We start from the raw sequence: 15,644 nt of genomic DNA, 5'->3' as shown, positions 1-15,644 counted from the left end.
AAACCGCATAGGTCTGTAATAATTAAAGTTCCAAGTGGGATCAATCTATACTCATCTTTGACGTTAGTGCAGCACGATAGCGATATATCTGGCATTTGATGAGAGGATATTACAAATTAGGCTTTGATTGGAGCGCAAATTGGCAATAATGAAATCAGAGATATTGAAAATTCTATGTTGTGTCAGAATGTGAGGAGGGGAAAATTTATAATTTTTAAAATCCTTCTCTAAAGGCCCTGATATTGGATGACTGTGTGTGTGTGTGTGTGTACTCACCTAATTGTGCTTGCGGGGGTTGAGCTTCGGCTCTTTGGTCCCACCTCTCAACTGTCAATCAACTGGTGTACAGATTCCTGAGCCTACTGGGCTCTATCATATCTACATTTGAAACTGTGTATGGAGTCAGCCTCCACCACATCACTTCCTAGTGCATTCAATTTATTAAGTACTCTGACACTGAAAAAATTCTTTCTAACGTCTCTGTGGCTCATCTGGGTACTAAGTTTCCACCTGTGTCCCCTTGTTCGTGTCCCACCCGTGCTGAAGAGTTTGTCTTTGTCCACCCTGCCAATCCCCCTGAGAATTTTGTAGGTGGTTATCATGCCTCCCTTTACTCTTCTGTTTTCCAGGGATGTGAGGGACGTGTGTGTGTGTGTGTGTGTGTGTGTGTGTGTGTGTGTGTGTGTGTGTGTGTGTGTGTTTATACGTGTCTCAGAGCGAGCCTCAACTCCAGAGTTTCATTTCTCAGTCATATGTCGTCAATATCGATGGCTCCCACTCCACTTCCTTCAATGCATATGTCGTCTTGAAACTGTAAGAAAGAAAAAAAAAGCAGGATAACATCGTATAAGATGTTGAAGGGGGATTAAGAGGGAGGGAGGGGGGGAGTTATTATGGGAAAGCGCCAAGCCATTACAAGTGTGTATCACTTGGAAGGGGTCGGGATAATAATTTGGTATGGGACGGAAGGAAGGAATAGTACCCAAACACTTGGACGGTCGGGGATTGAACACCGACCTGCATGAAGCGAAACCGTCGCTCTACCGTCCACCCCAAGTGAAAGTAGATTAATGAAACACTTTTAAACGAGAAACTGTAGACCAGGTTACTCGGCTTGAATACCGATAAAGGAAAGCCGGACAAATACAACGAAGCCCTAAATGTTTCGTAGTATCTCTTAATTCGTAACTCTTTCTAAAAGTGGAATGGCATATGGAAGAGACTGTTATCTCAATAAGCAACTTCAACAAAAACTGAAACACTGGGTATAAAATATATGTGATTAACAAACCAGCGGAGGTGGAAAGATGGAGCATGGTTGGAAGTAATGTGTGATCCGTTAAGTACATCTATGAAGTACATTAATGACCGAACTACACACTAGAAGGTGAAGGAACGACGACGTTTCGGTCCGTCCTGGACCATTCTCAAGACAATCGACTTGAGAATGGTCCAGGACGGACAGAAACGTCGTCGTCCCTTCACCTTCTAGTGTGTGGTCTGGTCAACATTCTTCAGCCACGTTATTGTGACTCATTGCCTGCATATAAAGTACATCATGGGTGAGTGAAAACACACACACATAAACAAAATGAGAGAGACAGAATCACAACAATAATTGGCAACTAAATACATAATTGTAAAATAGAGTCAGAGAAGAACAAAACTGATCCCCTGAAGTTCCTTAACTACGCAAAACCATCATACTATATTACCTCCAACCTCAGACTCAAGAAGCTTTTAACTTACAAGCTAATCCATGTCAATTGTATTAATTTAACCCCGATACCTTGCTCGAAGTAAAATATCGACTACTAAACTATTTACAAGTTAATAATATTTTTCATAATTTTGTAACAGAAATTCCACATAGCAACGCAATATTGATCATCGAGATCAGTGGATGGCTTCAATGCAATGAATTCCGAGAAGAAATCGTATGACCGGAATATTATGAACCTCCAGACAAACAGAAGTCGGTGGCTGATTAAGGCAACTCTGTTGAAACCCTAGCATGTAGTCAGCCTGAGAGACAGACAGACAGACAGACAGACAGACAGACAGACAGACAGACAGACAGACAGACAGATAGGCAGACAGACAGACAGACAGACAGATAGGCAGACAGACAGACAGACAGACAGACAGACAGACAGACAGACAGACAGACAGACAGACAGACAGACAGACAGATGAAGAGAGAAAAACTATACGTACACGAATTTGTTCTTCGAGTAGAAGGAGGGGTCTCTTAAGTAATTAAAACCCTTTAATAAATTCTGCATTGCAGTGTGCATTCATTAAAATTTTCACAGTAACTTTACCATGAGCTAAAAGTAGAACAGAGAGTGAAATATTCTGCACTTTTCCTTATACAGATAAGAACTGGAAATTATATAACTTCGAGTTGCCCTTTACTTTGGTTAATTACCCTATTATTTAAACTTGTCACTTGGTTTCCGTAAGTCGTAAAATTATCCCATGTGTGCGGTTGAGAAGACATGAACACTATCACTCAAAATGCAGAAGACAAGTTCATCTTGGTTGAAAAATTTAAAATTAAAAGCAAAATGGGAATCCGTGGTTCAATCAGGCATGTAAGGAAGCAAAAGCAATGAAGAACAAGACATGGATAAACTACATGAATAACAGAACACCAGAGAGCAAAGGGAGACACCAGAGGGCCAGGAATGAATATCTCAGTCAGACAAGGGAAGCGGAGAAACAGTATGAAAACGACATAGCAAATGAAACCAAGACCCAACAGAAAACAGCTCCACAGCCATGTCAGGAGAAAAAAAACAGGTGATGAAACTGATGTCATTCCTGTTCTTAATACACGTCAACAATCTAGCAGATATTGAAATATATACACAGCAGAAGTGCTCTGAAAGACGAGTAATGGGCTCTAATCCAGACAAATGCAAAGTAACATGAGATAGAAACTCGAGTGCAAGACTCCAGAAACAGTAAACTGAAGTTTATGTATCAGAAAATGAGAATGACCTTGGGTGAACATAACTCCCTATAAATTATTGCTATACATACAATCATTAGCAAAATAAAGTGGTAGCGTAATACAAAACGGATGATCAATAAAAACATTGGAAACTCATATGAGGGCATTAAAAGCACTTTTACCACCTACACGAAGCTATTGTGAAAAGTATGCAGCCCCGGCGTCGAGTCCTATCTTAATAAATTAATTAGAAATGTTTAAAAAGTTCAAATGTTTCTTAAAAATGCTGATCCCTGTACGATGACCGGCAGTGCGACCAAAGAGTGAAGGAACTGAATATAACAAAAAGCTATAAAAGCTGGTTGGAAGAATGAGACTCAAAAAACTTTACGAATATGAGGAAATTAACGAAAGATTAGTAGGAAATTGTAGCAAATAGACGAGAGGATAAATAAAACCTTCACCAATGAACACTAAAAACCCTCCGAAAGCTGGAATGTCAAGAACCACGAGTTTACATTAGTCCCAGTTCTGGGAAAGCAGAGAAAATTAAATTGAAATTGAAATAAGTTTATTGAGGTAAAATACACCCAAAGGGATGAGATAGCTCAACCTATTCTCACCCCGTTCAGTACAACGTGTTCATACATATATAGACACACATCACAAACAATAAACATATTGCCGAACATTCTGAGAGATAAACATGTACAATTCCTCCTTTACACAAGAAGTATGGTAAAAAAGCAGAGAAGAGTCTAGAGAAATGACTGAGAAAAAAACATGTGATGGCCTTCTTCCAGCAGGAGTAGAGGTAGTAACTACTGGTGCTGTGGAGTAGCTCCACAGCATCACTCTCTTCATCTTACTTTACATAATCTTAAAACCTGACTATTACTAAAAGCAAAACTATCATCCCAGACCAAACTTATTCAATTTAAGTTTCATCGCCACTGATGGTTTTGGGTTTATGTTTCGCTAATTCAAATTTGAATATAATTAGCATACTATCAATTTATATACTAATTTATGTACATAAATTGATATATATGTGTATAACTATACTGCTGTTCAAGGAATAACCGGCAGACTTCGTTCAGGTAACATTGCAGACTGGTTCTATAATTAGGCTAGATTCTGAAGGTCATGAATTCGAGCCCCCCTAACGCGATGCCCTGGAGGGCAAATTACGAGTTGTACTTCTCTTAGATATACATAGAATATATCTGACTACCTTGACACATAGAATGCATAACTTAGTTATCTCTATGTCCAATACAAACATACACCCAAACTACCTCACCCATACACACAAACACACACACACACACACACACACACACACACACACACACACACACACACACACACACACACACACACACACACACACACACACACACACACACGACACAAACGACCATCAATGCCTTTATGTTTAGGTGAACCACATAACATCTCTTCGCACTCTCAACAACACCGATTCAGTCTGCAACAGCGTTACACAAAGCATCATTTTTCTAACATGCAAGTCTTCAGTTGACGATGCACACTAGAAAACCGTTAGAGTGGGTGAAAAAAAAACTATTGTTCATCTCCCTGGAGGCCAGGGAGGTTGCTCCTGCACATCTATCGAGGCAAATATGTAGTAAGTATGTGATGTTGGCCTCGCATCTTCGAGCAGAAAGTAAAAAGTCAAATTGCATAGTGGCAGAGTGCCACGCCCTTGAACACCGGACACGGAGGAGCCGCAGCAACAAGAGGAGCATCGGGAAGATGCACAGACTGATGTATACTGCAAAGAATACCCTGATGGAGACGTCATAGAAAATGTAGATGTTAAATTTGATAGAAAATGGAGATGTTAAATTTTATAGAGAATGGAGATGGTAAATGTCATTGAAAATGGGAATCTATGAAATCAAAGAAAATTTGATTTAAAAATCAAAGAAATGTTGAAGTGAATTATACTAGAAAATTATTATTAGACGGTAATAAGAATGCTCGTGCACAGGTATAAGAAATATGGAATATAGAAGAAGTATACCGATGAAATACACAGATGAAATAATGAAAATGTAATAGTATGTGTCAAGACACTGCAGACCGAAGCGAACAATCGGTAGTGGAAGAGGAGGAACCGCAGTGACGCGGGGCGTGGCAAGTGGGCGACACGGGTGAGAGAGAGAGAGAGAGAGAGAGAGAGAGAGAGAGAGAGAGAGAGAGAGAGAGAGAGAGAGAGAGAGAGAGAGAGAGAGAGAGAGAGAGAGTGGGAGAGAGAGAGAGAGAGAGAGAGAGAGAGAGAGAGAGAGAGAGAGAGAGAGAGAGAGAGAGAGAGAGAGAGAGAGAGAGAGAGAGAGAGAGTGGGAGAGAGAGAGAGAGAGTGGGAGAGAGAGAGAGAGAGAGAGAGAGAGAGAGAGAGAGAGAGAGAGAGAGAGAGAGAGAGAGAGAGAGAGAGAGAGAGAGAGAGAGTGGGAGAGAGAGTGGGAGAGAGAGAGAGAGAGAGAGAGTGGGAGAGAGAGAGAGAGAGAGAGGTGTGGGAGAGAGTGGGTGGGGAGAGAGGAGTCTCCTCCCTCACAGGGTTATTGAGGGCGTGGCGTGGATTAGCGGAGTCGAGGAGGTGGTTCTAGTCTCATCATTCCTGAGGTTGGCCTAAACAAGAATCCAGGACGGGTACATTCGGCTGGAAAACCAGGGTGGAACACTAAGGTAGTTAAACAATGGGCTGGAACACTAGGTTGGAAGGTGGAACACTAGGTTGGAAGGTGGAACACTAAGGCGGGACACGTGTTCTGGTGTGGCAGGCAAACCAGTAGTGCTAGAGTTCGTAGCGGACCACATGTCCCTCACCACCACCACCTACAACGTCCTTGACACGCCCATCCGGCCCTGCCCACGCCTTAAACCAGTACACACACCCAAAGCTCCCTTTACAACGCAACGTATATCACCTTTTACGCGTACACAAACATCCGTAACCTCTCCCACCACCCCATCCGCAAAAAATGACCCCTACAATCCGTCGCAAAGAAGCTACAGGATCGCATCTGAAATAAACCTTTCGATTCAGACGAGAAAACAATCCATTGAACTAAATATTTTGGGACACTGTTAAGATAAAAGCAAGTGGTTGATGGAGCAGAGATGTGACAAGGGGGTCGACATGCGTAGCCTTGAGAACCTGCCGTCTGGCTGTCCTTCACTCGCTCCAGTTTTGGATGTGGATCACGGGGGTGAATCTCGTATGAATTAGATTGATTGCAAGGTCGTACGCTCAGTAGACTTTTAGTTGTGAGCGCCGCCAAGGTTGTGGGCTTGGTGTTTGTTAGTTCTGAGCGCTGCTAAGGATGAGGGCTTGGTGTTCATCAGTTCTGAGCGCTGCTAAGGTTGAGGGATTGGTGCTAGTTCTGATCCCCGTCAAGGTGTAGAGCTTGGTGTTAGTTAGTTCAGAGGTTTGACGTGTTTCTTCAGAGTGTTACTAAGGATGAGGGTTTTCGTGTTTGTTAGTTCTGAGTGTTGGCAAAGTTGGAAGTCTGGCGTTCGATAGTTCTGTAACTGGCTACTGTTGCAGGTTCTGTGTTTGATCTGAGTGTTGCTATAGTTGAGGGTTTAACTGATGGTTGTTTGTCATCTGTTAAGCCTATTATAAAGTTCTTTAGTGAATTAAATGGGTGACATGATTTAGTGTTGTGTGACTGTTTGATTAATACGTTATCAATGATAATTGACGTAACTTTTGCTAGTTTAACCTTACTGTTGCTTCTGTTAATCTAGTATTCAAACTACCATATTTTACCGACATCTACGAATACAAAATTACCTGTAAATTGTTTAACCGTAAACAAAAGTTGACCCTTAATATTACCAGATGGATTTTTATTTAAATTTAATGTGGTTTTTACCTGTAACAAAAATTTCTTGAACGTACAAAGCAATATTATTTCTCCAAATTTTAGAAATTAAAAGTCAGGGCTGCAGCCTAATGTTACATACATACGCCTCCAGACTGAGAAGATAAAACTAGATTAAACGCAATAAAAACCATAGTCCAAATTCCTGTGGGTTTTTTTACCATTCTGAGCAGTTAATATGGAAAGCATATTTCCCAATCATTTTAAAGTAAAGATAATAAATAACGTTACCTCCAACGAGCATTACTGATTATTTTATAAGAAACTACTCAACGAAAGAGATAAACCATGCAAAAAAATTTTTTTAGTATGATTCATTGAGCCGGTCGGCCGAGCGGACAGCACGCTGGACTTGTGATCCTGTGGTCCTGGGTTCGATCCCAGGCGCCGGCGAGAAACAATGGGTAGAGTTTCTTTCACCCTATGCCCCTGTTACCAAGCAGTAAAATAGGTACCTGGGTGTTAGTCAGCTGTCACGGGCTGCTTCCTGGGGGTGGAGGCCTGGTCGAGGACCGGGCCGCGGGGACACTAAAAAAAAGCCCCGAAATCATCTCAAGATAACCTCAAGATAACCTCAAGAAGGTTTAAAATACAAAAATAGTCTTAAAAGGCGCCTCGAATTCCATTTACGAACCGTATGGGCTGAGGTAACGCAGGCTCAAGTAATCATGTCCACTATGGGTTCGCCATAGCCCGTGCCACTTTGAACTTTTTGTTCCGAGTAGCTGAATCTAAAACCAAAACAATGTCAAGTAACGTTGCCTCATCGTTGGTTCAACGACATCAACGTTGATTTAATGTTACATCAAAGTCCTTTGGTTAGAACTGCCCAGGAGGTAGGCTCGTTTATTCTCTCTTGACTGCTAGAGTAACATTAATCTAGGGAGAATCAACGTCGAGTCATTATTACATCAACCTTTTTTCCAGCTTTGCCTTGGGTGAAGCAACGTAAAATAACTCGAGCATCTGAAACATGAGAATTTCAGAATTACAATAAAAAACGTTTAAGCCTCACTGGCTTTCCTCCAAAACGCGTCAAAATCATACATCCTATACAACATCTGCAATGGATCAGAGCAAAAACTTATAGCTTTTGATCAAATTCAACCCCCAAAAAAGAGGAGAAACGGTTCAAACACAAAACGTATGTTTCCATTCGTCTCAAACTCCTTTTCGTCTAAAAAAAAAAGCATGTTTCCATTCGTCTATCGCTCCCTGATTCGTTCATGTTAATGCGTCAAATATATTTCTTTTCACATTACGTGGGAGAGGAATCTTTGACTGGCCACAATATTTCTTTACTACATCAACTTGAAAATTAAAAATCAATAAAACCTCGAGGAGGGAATTCTGAATATTTCATCTACTTTAAATTTGCTCTCAAGAACGCAGGATACCGAAGCGTGTGATTATTGGCAGAATAAACACAAAACTGAGAGAGAGAAAAAACTCTTTTTTTATATCATCTATTCATGAAGTGGAATTCGAAAAAAGAAAAAATACCAATACGCTTGGGTAACCTATTCATTATAAACAACCTGCCTGAAAAAATATATGCCACGCTTATACTTGTTTCATTGTAACATACACATAATGTATTATTTCCACCAGTTGTTGAGGAACGGATACATTATCAAAAAGGTTCTCTGCGAGGCGAAGGCATCATTAATTAGATGTGATATTATTATATATACTTTTAGTGTATTAATCATGTGATTTAATGTATAAAGCGTTTAGTTGTATGGATAATGTGTATAGGTTTGGTGTATGGACTTGGTAAATGGATGTGGTGTAAAGACTTGATGTATGAACACTGTGTATATGTGTATATGTGTATATGTAGTGTATGGGCATGTTACGGTGAATGAACACAGTTTTTACTGTACGATTCTAGAGCGAATCTCCTATATATTCCTTATATTTTTCTTCTGAAATTTGTAGTTCTTGCCATAGTTAAGATTTGTTCTTCAAGCAGCACCTGCACATTCAAACATTAGTCTCACATACGTTGTGTACATGGCTGAGTAGGCTTCCTTTTCCTATGTTCTTGACCGATTAGATTTACATTCACTACTGGTGATATTCTGCTGAAATATACTTCCGAAGATAGAGTAGGTGTCATGTGTAGGCAGATATCTATATTTCTTTCTCATTCACGAACCAGTTGCTGGTATATAATGTGCTATCTTTAGGGTCTCTGCTCTCCTGCACCTGTCTTCGTCCCTTTGTTCCTATGTATTTAAATGGGCGAGCAGTCCAGTACCTATTTCACAAACTTCCTTAATAATTTCTTTAGGTCATCCTAATGAATTCTTCAATCTTCATTCACATCTATTCATAGCCTTAATTTCCATACACGGATTCAACTGAAGAAATGACAGACCGCAAAGTGATCGAAAAAAGTCAAACAGTTGATTGAAGGTTTTAAGGAAATAGCTGACAGTTTAATCTCTACAATCAAAGCAAGGTGATTACATCTTACTGATTATATGCATTCAAAACACTCAAGACACATTCACAAAACTTACAACAGCAGTATGGGAACCACATGTCGTAATTTTCAATGCCCAAACTAGGCGATATATAAACCTACATTCCTTTGGCTCCTGCTCTCAACAACGCGCCTCTGAGCTGGGATATAAAATTTTATGAGCAAGGTTACGAATAGCGTGTTTTTGCCACGTGGATTGATTCGAGACAACAACGGGAAAGTCCGGATCCTGGGGACACGTATTTGATGGTCAAACACTCAAACAAAAACAATGAGGTTACCCTGTTTAGGAAAAGAGTCAGTAGTTTTTATTTAGCATAGGTGTTAAAATTGTTTCTCTTTGTGTTGGGCATTGTATTTGGGGGTATGAGTGGATTGTGTGTGTGTGTGTATGTGTGTGTGTGTGTGTGTGTGTGTGTGTGTGTGTGTGTGTGTGTGTGTGTCTGTGTGTACTGACTTACTTAATTTGCTTTTTGCTAAGGATAAGGTACGTCCCGACCCTCAACTTGGGGGTCCCGACCATCAACTCATAATCGAAAAATGTATAGGTTCCAACACCTGTTGGGCTGTGTCATATCTACATTTAAAACTGTGAATGGTGTCTGCTTCCATCACTTCACCTCTAAGCGCATTCCGACTGTTGATTACTCTGTCACTGAAACAAAATCTTTCTAATGTCACTGTGGCTCATTAGGGTACTTACCTTCCACATATATAATTAATCTATATATTCATCAATATATTTATCGATATATGTATATACATATCCATCTGTTAGTGTAATACCCCTGCTACACTGTCTTTGTCAGTCCTGTATATTTCCCTAAGTATTTTATATGTTGTGATTATGTTTTCCCCTGTTTATTCTCTCTCAAATGACATGAGGTCTGGGACTAGTCTGGCGGCATACTTCTGAACTTTCTCCTCCTTCGTTTTGTATTTATCGAGATAAGAACTCAACTGTGGTGCCGCAAATTCCAGAATTGGTCTGATATAAACGATGTAAAAGAATCTGAACGACTCTTTGTTAAGATTCCTAAAGACAGTTCTTATACTAACCAGCCTTCCGTATGCAGTTGAAATCATTCTTTAAATGTGGTCTCCTGGTGACAGGTTAGGGTAATATCAACTCCCAAGTAATTTTCTATATTCGATTGTAATTGATTTCCTCTCATATGTGAGACCTTGTGCCTGGTTTCCGGAACACTTTACCCAGTTTTATTACGTTGCATTTGCTAGAGTTGATCTCTAGTAGCCACTTAAGTGGCCATGCTTTAATTTTGTCAAGGTTGCATACTTCCAAAGGTATGGATATTGCATACTCACCTCTTATCGTTTAATAGTCTTCCATCTTATTTATCCTTCTCATATCTTTTGCATCGCTAGGGAACATGGAGAGAAAGAAATCAATCCTTGCCTCGTCATATCTGTGTTCCTATGCTAGCAACGCTGCTGAGACTCTAAGAGACACAAGCGTACAAAGGTAATTAAAACAGACAGATTTGGATTTGCAGGAGACTTAGAGAACCAAATGAGGGTGTAAGGAATGCTTATTTGTTTATATTTCTTTGTGTCTTAGTAAATGCCTGGAGGTCTGAGTATGTCTTTGTTTAGCTCGAGTGTCAGGCTTATGCCCGTGTAATGGCTTATTCAACATCTAATTAGCATACTAAAAAGTCTCTACGCAAGACACTTGATATATACTCATGAATATTTCATAGTATAATCAGTCGCCGTCTTAACTCGCAGCAGATAAAACATTAGGAATGTCATATTGTTGAAAATGTTGACCCTCGCAAAAAGAACAGTAAATACTCTTTAGATGTTTGGCTAACAACATCCATTATGAATGAGGGTGTGGTACCTACTTGTATATGCAGTTTAACAAGGGCCAGAACACTCCTCACCCACAGAGTGTGTATGCAGAGTGATTCGTCTGTTGTGTTGAGGGAGAGTGTATACAAAGTGCTTCCATGGCTAGAACTTTTCACTCTTTCTGACATTATTTTGACAATATGTGCTGGTTCATATATGCCACACTGAAAGCATTTTCAAATGAGTTTCGAGTAATTCCTGGCAGCCTTCTTGACAAACGTGATCTGACTTAGCTTCAGCCTGATAAGTTTTCATTATTTTCCCTTCTCTTATGTTCCTATTTCTTTTGGTCTCTAACTTACCTCTTTCTCTTCGCAATGAGACCTTTCGCAGCTTTATTTTTTCATATTACCTCCTATGGTGTGCGTCAACATTCTCGTCATTCACCTCACATTCTTACCACATATATTGATTTTCTCTACCATTCTTTCTTTAAACTTCATAATGGTCCAATACGTTATTTCCGTATAAATTATCATTCATATTATTGCAATTATGACGAGAATTACTTTAACATAAACATTAATATTAAATATATATTAATTATAAGATCATACAATGTGAACTAATGTTAACCAATAATATTTTTTAGATATTTACATATTTTTAGATAACGAAACGACTTTTAAAATAAAATAAAATAATTATAACAATCATGTAGGAAAATCCATATATTTCTATTTTATTGTATTGCCTGCGTCACCGTTAGCCCTAACCGACGTCTCTAAGCACAAATACTTGAAAGCGTAGTGTTACGTGTTTATAAGTCTAAAGAGGATTAGTTTAAAGAGGATTTCGTGTTCTAAAAATCAGGTATATATACTAGACATTTTTTATCATAAATCAGATAATAACCATGCTATGAATTTTATAATTAATGTTTGATATATGACGATTTTTTATGGCGAATAAAAACAAAATTAGCTTAAAAAGAGTGATATTTGTCAATAATACCTTCAGAGTATTCTTGTCTACTTAAGCCCTTTAGCAGAGAGCGAGGTTTGGCCAACGAACAAGGTGTGACCAGCTTGCGAGGTGTGGCTACAATGAGGTGTGGCTAGCGAGGTGGGGAAAGCGGACGAGGTGTTAGCAGCAAGCGAGATTTGACCAACGAGGAAGATGTGGCCAGCCAGTGAGAAGCTGTCTGAAAACTAGGGGTAACCAGTAAACGAAATGTGGCCTACGAATAAGGTTAGACCAGTGAGTGAAGTGTGGCCTACAAGCGAGGGTTAACCGGAGCGAATTGTAGCTAATGAATGTGTGTGGCCAGCGAACCAAGTGCGATCAACGAGCAAGGTGGGGCCAGCATGCACGCTTGACATTTAGTTAAGTGTTTGTTGGTAATGGTTGGAGAAGGCCGGGTGACACAGCCTCTCTCTAATGTTCGGGAGGCTCGCCCCTGCTGCTGTTTCCCCTCTCATCCGGCAGAATCATTTCATCTTTATTATATAAAAACATATACATAAAATTTTACAGACAGATAAAAAGAGGAGATAAAGGAAAAAGACAAATTGACTCTCGCGCGTAGGTCGTATTCCTAAGACAGCTGCTACTGGCTACATCCTCGGAATATATTCACCTAGTTGTGCTTGCGAGGGGTTAAGCTTTGGCTCTTTCAGCCCGGCTCTCAACTGTCAATCAATCAACTGTTACTAACTACTAACTTTTTTCGACACACACACGCGAGCCCACACATACAGAGAGAGAGAGAGAGAGAGAGAGAGAGAGAGAGAGAGAGAGAGAGAGAGAGAGAGAGAGAGAGAGAGAGAGAGAGAGAGAGAGAGAGAGAGAGAGAGAGAGAGAGAGAGAGAGAGAGAGAGAGAGAGAGAGAGAGAGAGAGAGAGAGAGAGACCTAATAAAGAATACCAATTACTCGTTAAACCATCTGCCAAGCCCCTTGTTTATTAATGAAATTTTTTTACAGAACTTACAACTGAATATGTTCGAACTTTTGTTTAACAGTACTTTGTTCTCTTTCTGTGTTTGAATTGTACCTCTCTAAATGCTTCAACCACTTATTGCAAATATAAATAATTAACAACAGAATTAAACGCCTAAAAATAGACAATGATTTGTGCGTAATGATATCACGCCTTTGTGATTCCACATTGTGAATTAGTATATATTTTAGAAAATATAAGTTTAAATAGCAGAGTTACGTTAAGATTAATGCGTCTTTGGGGTTTATCCCAGGTTGAAAGAGCGTAGCTTGGGGATGGGTTGCATTTAGCTGAATTTAAAAATAAAAAATAGTTTTTTTTCAAAATTGGTGGAGGCATAATTATTGCCTGGAAACTATCTTTAACCGAATATCAAGCGACACTGACTCCTCATCGGAAATCGAATTCGGAACCCTTGAATAGCTAGTCCAGATCGATATATAACCAATACAGCGACCAACTAGTATCTAGAAGTTTGTAACTGCAATACTGAGAAGTTGTTTGGCAGTACATAAGAGATATAAAATATTCCCACACAACGTAGCTGCTACAAACTACAGCTTTCTGAATTAGTAACCTTTGGGAATTAGCACCGTCAGCAGGAGCATAGAGATCCCACAGGTCATCACCCCTCACAGCAGCCGGAAGCTATTTTCCACATGAGAGCTTTCGCTTCTAAACATGCAAAAACCGCAAGCCGCTCATACATCAAAGGGGACATCAGCACAATATCGTCTCCTGAGGTTGGAGTGGTGAGTGAAAGGCGAGGGAAACGGTTGGATGAGGAGGCCTCCCAACACTCGCCAAATATCCTACAGAAGTCTTTGTCCCTCTCAACTTCTGGTGCTTCCCTCAGGATAGATAACTTCCTCTCGTCGCATCTGCCAGCCTCGACTCGCTCACCACCATTTAGCTTAAGGGTGCTTTAACGCATAAGACGTTAAGACGTCTCAGGATGTGGGAGAGAAACTCTGAAAGCTTTACATTACACCGCCTCTCTGACCTCCGTCTGCTCTCTCATCGCTTCCTTTAGCTCACATCTTCCCCCCGTTCTTTATTTCACTCGTCTTTCACACCCCACGCTCCACCCCTCCCCTTCTCTCTCTCTCTCTCTCTCTCTCTCTCTCTCTCTCTCTCTCTCTCTCTCTCTCTCTCTCTCTCTCTCTCTCTCTCTCTCTCTCTCTCTCTCTCTCCCTCCCTCTCTCTCTCTCTCTCTCTCTCTCTCTCTCTCTCTCTCTCTCTCTCTCTCTCTCTCCTTGTCTCTCCGTTCATCTCCACCACGATATTCATCCCCTCTCTCCTACATCACGTCTGTCCTCTGCACCAGCGTCTCAAGAGACCTGTGAAAATGCCAACACAGGAGATAGGGGAAAGAGAAGATGAATCTGATGAGGAGTAGAGAAGTAGTGAAGGCGAGAAATGAGAGAGGGTGGATCTGAGGGTACAAGAGAACGAAGTTGAAACAGTTGAGAGGGAACAGAAAAGGACGGGGGAAGGAAAGGAGTGTGTATGGACATATCCTCTGACATACAAATTCTTGGCATATTATCCCCGGATACATATATCACCCCTAGACACCCCTTTGGATATCACCTCTCATATATCACCCCTAAACACCCCCTTTTGATATCACCCCTCATATACCACACCTAGACACCCCTTTGGATATCACCCCTCATATATCACCCCTAGACACCCCTTTGGATATCACCCCTCATATATCACCCACGGGTATATCACCTCTGGACATATTACCCCCGGGTATAACATCCCCGGACATATTCCCACCAGACATCCCTCCCGGATATTTCCCGGACATTTAACTACGCCTCAAACGACAGTATAAAAATTTAAATAAAAAAAAGACAATTTAACTTAACTATGGCTTTGATCTTTCAAATAATAAATCCATAAACCTTCACCTTCACTAGTACAAAAAAAACAAATATCGCCAACATTCTCTATTAAAATTAAATTCTAATTGCATGATATTATGCAAATGCAAAACTGTATTTCAATAATTAACAGCACTCCGATGTGAAATTAAAAGTGTTTTATGCAGTCGCCAAAATGCAAAGCTTCATTAATGGCTAAATACTGTGGGGTAATAGATATTTAAATTCTCAAAGTATCGTCAGTGTTTTCTGTGCCCTGCATTAAATGAATATAAATATTAAAAGTCTTAATTAATCTCTGTAAAGGTATGCAAGGTTAATGACGATAGCTTACTTTTTAGGGGGACAGCCGCAACGATGCTGTTGGTTAGAATATCTTGAGTAGAAAGTCGACTGTACAGTAGAAAGTCGACGGTTTCACTGCTATCATCTAACTGTTGCTTATGTCATTGTTGTTCATTTTGTAGCTTATGTCATTGTAACTCACGTCAGTGTGACTAGTGTTCCTGCCTATGTCTATGTGTCTTTAAGCTTCCGAACTGTTTCAGATTTTGTGGCAAAACAGCGTCACAT

Source organism: Procambarus clarkii, chromosome 25 (assembly GCF_040958095.1).
Source record: "Procambarus clarkii isolate CNS0578487 chromosome 25, FALCON_Pclarkii_2.0, whole genome shotgun sequence".
NCBI classification, from domain to species: Eukaryota; Metazoa; Arthropoda; class Malacostraca; order Decapoda; family Cambaridae; genus Procambarus; species Procambarus clarkii.
The sequence above is the reverse complement of the archived record's forward strand: the minus strand, read 5'-3'. Positions refer to the sequence as shown.